Source organism: Miniopterus schreibersii (genome assembly GCF_964146895.1).
Source record: "Miniopterus schreibersii genome assembly, chromosome: 7".
NCBI classification, from domain to species: Eukaryota; Metazoa; Chordata; class Mammalia; order Chiroptera; family Miniopteridae; genus Miniopterus; species Miniopterus schreibersii.
Genome location: NC_138108.1, coordinates 37,815,135 through 37,821,134, shown reverse-complemented (window position 1 = coordinate 37,821,134; position 6,000 = coordinate 37,815,135). Strand labels below are relative to the sequence as shown.

General features: G+C 50.3%; 1 protein-coding gene across 5 annotated transcripts in view; it reads left to right on the top strand.

Annotated features, from left to right (window-relative positions):
* Window positions 1-2,970: 2,970 nt before the first annotated feature.
* OSBPL6 (oxysterol binding protein like 6) overlaps window positions 2,971-6,000 on the top strand; it is a 164,719-nt gene continuing 161,689 nt past the window's right edge. For all 5 annotated transcript variants that reach the window (XM_081142663.1, XM_081142661.1, XM_081142664.1 and 2 more), the window contains exon 1: window positions 2,971-3,062. The gene's annotated coding sequence lies outside the window, so the exon portion shown is untranslated. The remainder of the gene's footprint in view (window positions 3,063-6,000) is intronic.

Below are 6,000 nucleotides of genomic sequence, written 5' to 3'. Positions count from 1 at the left end.
CCTTACTGTTTAGTGAAGATATTTTGGAAACTGTGCAGCTCTGCTAAATGGAACTAAAGAAAAGCACTTTATGTTTGGGCCTGGGGTCAGGTGTGGATAGGTGAGGGGAATCAAAATGAGAAAACCTAAGGAAGGTGAGAGATGCAGGACCCTTTCCTACCTCGACACTTATTTCTGGACCTCTTCTTTAATAAAAGCTTGGAGGGTATGGTATATTGTTTTACTCATTTACATTCATTTATTCTTCAGATGTCAAAGGCTCACCTCCCTAGAGGGAAATTGGTCTTCATCTGCTTAGTCTGTGAATTAGGTTTTGGAGGAAAAAAATCTATATTTTATGAATTACTTTTGGCAATTTCCTCTCTATCCCATGTTGAAGAATTTAACTATTACTGTTTATTTAATTTTTCCAAATCAATTTTAAGCAATAGTTTTTTGTTGTCATTTTGGAAGTCGGGATATAAAGAGTGACTTGAATATTTTTACAGTTCTGTAATGATGGAATTCAGTTTAATAGCAAAGTAGGAAAGTTGTGAGGTTTTCTATTTATGGGGCAACTGGTTTATAATTTTTCTTCCCAGGCAATGCTGATGTTAAAACAGTAAATGTAAGTACAGACCAGAACTGTTCTCGTGTCAGATGAGGGAGCCATTGCTGTGGGCCCTGCGCTTTAAAGGTCCTTTCTGGTCCTCTCCCAGCCACACACCTCCTCCCTTCAGGCAAGACATGTGTGGGACCCAGGTGGCATGCCCACCAGAATCCTTTGCCCTCTACTCTACCACACTCTGGATTACCTGGACTCTGGTGCCAAGGGCAGCTGTTTGAGGCAGGCGTAGACAGAGTTTAGATGTGGGGCTGGGTTGTCCCTGTGTGAGCACGAAGACCCTCATCTCGTGGGTTAGAGCTGTAAGTGGGAGAGAAGAGGACCCGGGCAGGAGCTCGTTCCCAATCTCCCTGCACTGCTGAGTCATCTGCTTAGAGCTGTACGGGTTTGGAAATTCTGAATACTTTCCAGGTCATTGCAAAGATACAGCTGTCAAGGTGGGAGACTAGGACATATTTTATTAAACTGTCTGTTTGACTTACAACTTTTGAATATAAATTTATGTGGTATGGGGGCCTCCATTCATACTCCTGCCCAGGTCTCTAGGGCAGCGGACCTTGTGCCGGGGATGGGAAAGTGCTTGAGGCCGAGAACAGAGCTGCAGAACTTCCAGTTGTCAGTGTGACTACGAGCAGGTCATGACCTCTCAGCGCCTCGGTTTCCTCTTACTGTCAAATGAAAAATCCTGCCTGCGTATTTCACAAAGTGGCCACACGATACAATGAGAAAAAGAACTTGCAATGTTGTATCTAAATAACGCCGCATGTAGCTTGTGTGGCGATACATACTGCTGCTGCTTTTGTTACTACTCACGCGCTCAGCAACAGCACATAACCTCTCTGTTTATCGTGTCTGTCTGGCAAGACGCCCCTACATCAAATGAACGGCTTCGGTATTACGGTGCAATCTTAAGAGTTTGATCAACCTCACCCCATCTTAACACCAGCTTTGAGAGCATAAACCAAGGGCAGCTGATGCTTCCGAGTGTCATTTACTCGAGCGTTTCCCAACCACTGACAGTGTAAGGACGCATAGTAATACAAGCAAGCAAACGAACTGTGGACTCACTCATGAAAGTATCAATTCAGAAAAGACATAATCAAAGCCTACTTCGGGCTTTGTTGTACTTCTAAATGAACAGTATTTTATTAATCACAAGAGCATTCACATATATTTGAAAAAGCGTAGGTGACGTTATATGCGAGACAGTTAAGGTGACGCCGCCACGTGTCGCAGGGCCCAGCATCTATGATTTTATGACAAGACGATACGAGAACGTTGCTCGTTAAGATGGAAGAAGCTAATTTAAAGGTGGGATTGGAGATCCAAGAGAAATTGTGTGTGAGAAAAAGTGCACACAGTTGACTGTGTTTCATAGCAAATCAGGATTTATCAGCCTAGGAAGCAGCGAAATGACACCGCAGTTGCCCCAGTGGGTAGCAGCATCCTCAGTGTTTGAAGGCACCCCCCGCTCTCCAATGGACCCGAGAGCCCCCAGAGCACCCCCAGAGCCGTTTCTGCACTAATTCCGGGGGCCACCAGCGTTCTCCGGACTCTCCACCCCCGCCCCCGGGGTCATGGCAGAAGGGCCTTGAGACACTTCTGGGGTTTCCTCAGCCTTTTACAGGAAAAAAAAAAGTCTGTGCAACTATTTAAATTACCGCCTTCTTTCCCCCAAATTTGCCCTCAGATTCCTCCGCCGCGGGGGTCTGGGAGGGGTTTAGGGCGGGAGTCCGAGGGGACGGGGTCTGCGGCGAGATGGTCCCGAAGCCTCCGCTCCTCTCTCCGCGGAGCCCGAGTGCGTCTCGGCGGGAAAGTTTTTGCCCCAGAGGCGGGGGCGGCGGGGGCGGCGGGGGCGGCGGGGGCGGCGGGGGCGGCGGGGGCGGCGGGGGCGGCGGGGGCGGCTGCAGCCGGGCGGGCTTAGGGCCCCCCCGAGGGACGGCGTGGGACGGGCTGGGCCGCGTCCGGGAGAGGCCGCGGGCTGGCCCTCGGGACCCGCGCTCGCGCCGCTCGCAGGGGCGCCCTGGGCCGCGAGCCCGGCCGGTCCCCCCGCCGGCCTGCGAGGGCGGGGCGCTTCCGCGGCGCTTAGGCCCCGGGACCCCCGGTCCGGGTCTCCACGGCGGCGACCTCCGGGACCTGAGGTTCCACGGGGCCGGGCGAGGGTGCACCCAGGCGTGGGGAAGCGCGCTCTGCGGGCTCGGCGCCCCGCGTTCCCGCGGCGCTGCGAGGGGTGCCCCCCGGATCCACTCGCGCCCGGCCGGCAGCCAGCCGGGGGCGGGGAGCCCGGAGCGCCGCCCCGCCAGCGCGCCCCGCCCGCGGGAGAGGAGGGGCTGCGGCGCCGCGGACCACGGGAGGCGCAGCGCCACCGCCGCCGCCGGTGCCGGGACCGCGGCTCCGCGCCCCAGCCGCCCGCCCGCCGCCCGCCGCCCGCCGCCCGCCGCCCGCGCCCGCCTTCCAGGTAGGTGTCCTGGCAGCGCGGGGGATCCTGGAGCGGATGTGACGGTGCCCGCCCCGGGGTCCGGGGGCATTGTGCGCGCCCAGAGGGCCACGACCCTGATGCGCGCGGGTGGGCAGCTCGGCTCTGGGCCCCTGAAGCATCGCAGTCCTCCGGGGGCTCCGTGACCCCATAACCCCGGCGGCCGCGGCTGGCGACGCTCGTCCAGCCCGGGCCGAGGTGGGAGGGGGCGTCTGAGTGACGGGCCCCGCTCGCCGCCCCCCCGCCCCTCCCCCTCGGGGTCGGGGAATTCCTGCCGCGGGCTCGGGCCGCGGCCCCGGCGCGGGCTCCCCCAGGCTGCTGGGGGCCGGAGCCGGGGCTGGCGCAGGGACTGATGTAATTGTGAGCGGGAGGGCGCCCGCGCCGCCCCCGCTGACGCCGCCGCACCTGCGGGGAGCGGGGCCGGGAGGAGCGGCCGCGAAGTTGTGCGTCGGGGGCACAGTGCGCGGGCCCCGCGCTCTGCCCGCCCGGGCCCCCGGCCCACCCTTTGCAGGCGCCCGGCAGCCGTCCCCGCGGCCCGCGCCCGCACCGGGCCGGGGCCGAGCGCGCCTGCCCTCTCGGGTCGGGGCACCGCTACATTGCGGTCCGGACGCGCCGCCCGCAGCCGGCCAGCCGCCGCCCGCGGGCGGAGCCGCCGGGGCCTGGGGGAGATGGGCGACGGGCGGGAACCGGGAGAAGCGGCGACAGCGGCAGATTTTTAAAAAAGCCTCTCCTTCAATATAAGACACACCCGCACGACTCCTTTTAAGCTTGCTTATTTTTTATTTATTTATTTATTTATTTATTTATTTATTTATTTATTTATTTATTTATTTATTTATTTATTATTTATTATTTATTTTAAAGTTACGACCTGTACTGATTTTGTGGCAGCTCTGTGATGTACCTGAGCGGTAGCTTAAACGTAGAGACCTAAAGCGGGGGAAAGCGTTACATAATGGACGTGAAGCCAATGACAGGAAACTAAGTGAACCCACTAGGTTGCCAGATCCTGTCTTTCTCCTGGGTGCAAAAGTCCTCTAGCCATTTTCTCTATTAGAATTGTCATTTTTTCAGTTGCTGCACTAGCTTTAGCAAACTGTATGTCGTATTCAGTTGTGATATTTTTCCAAATAAAATAATTTTTCTTGAATGTCTTTTCTTAAATTTAAAAACTGCATGCAAATGGATGGTAATATATCACACGACTAATTAAACGTGGTCTTTCTTCAAAGGTAAAATTTTAAAATATCCCATCTTAATATCCTGAACTTTGTTTTCCTCTTGGCTATAATCCACCCCCACCCCCACTTTGTTTTTGGAAGCATTTCTAGTTTTAGGTCCTGCAAGCTCACAGTGTTGATATTCCTATCCAGTGCTACAGCATTGCAGATACAAAGACTAATAATAAATGAAACAGAAGACCTCACAGTAACTCAGAGTGAGCAGAGTTCCCAAGGTCGAAGGAAAGCTGCAGCGTATTTCGGGCTATAATCACCTACAGAGTCGATATTGGGTTATAAGGAAGGCCCTGATTGGTGGAATATTATTCATATTATTTTATCCCAAATTTCATGTGTTTTCCTCTTAAAATAATTTTTTTCCTCAAAGTAGAAACAAAATATTTTGAAATTAAATCTTTGCTTTTAGAAAGTCTAAAAACCCTGTTTTTGCTCGTATTTTCCATTTTGATGAGATAACTCAATTATACATTCAGTGGATGCATTCCTTCTGGGACATCTCAGTTTCAATTATGCTGGTTTATCAGATGTCCCTTGGTTGTAGTATAATATGATTCTGTTGGACTTTCACAGGATCATATAAGTTTTCTTGTCCTTAGATTGCTTTACCTGTATGTCAACTTTACTCCAAGAGGAAAGGTAAAGTCCTTCCAGGATGAAATGTTTGTGGTCTGAGAGCTGAACTACCACTGCAGAAATAGAATTAAGGCTAATGTATAAGTAAATAAAAGTTTTATGCAATTTTATTCATGACCCTGTTGGATGAAGGACAGGATTTAAATTTTATTAAAATGCCTGGGTTAGGTAGCCTTCAGTAATCATTTAGTGGATAATTACTTATTGAGCACCATCTGTTCAAGACACTGGTCTAGGCATGTGGGAGATACACATAAGAATAAAAAAAAAAAGTCCCTGCCCTCAAGAGTCTGTCCTCTAGTTTGGGAGGACAAGGTAGGTATGAATTCTCAAAATAAGGATTCTTTTTTTACTGCTAAGTTTAAGTAATAATTATAACCCTTTTTTAAAGTTTGTTTTTCCTCCTTCAACATTATGTCATTAAGATTCATCCATTATGTGTTTATAACACAAAATATTTCCCTATTCTGCCAATGGCCCTTTTTTTAAAAATTAAAAAATATTGTGATGATTGCTGCTCTGATCATTCAGGTTTCCTGGGCACATGTGCAAGTGTTTCTCTTGGCCAAATACCTAGGTAAAGAGTTTTTGATTTGTGGGATGTACGAATATTTAACTTAACCAAATTATTTTCCATAATCGTACTAATTTACATGAGCCAGGGAAACAAGCAAACACAAATCATCAAATACAATTAAGCATTTATATGTGTGTTGAAATACACTTTAAAAAAAAAAAAGAGAGAGAATGATGAACTTTAAACTTAGGTTAACAGTTATCTTTTGGGAGGACCAGAAGGATATCATGGGGAAGAACACATAGGTGAGTGTAAGTTACTGGGAATGATACAGTACTCAGGTTTGGTGGTAAGTTCATAGGTAACCATTATATTAAAAAAAAAAAAGAGGGTCATACATGGATCAGTGATAATTTTAAAGTTCTAAGGAAAATGAAAATAAAGACAATACAGGGTTATCAGAAGGCAGAACAGGCTACTGTTCCAAAAGACCCACAAGGTGACAGCTGAGGGGTAAGGGAGCAGTCCC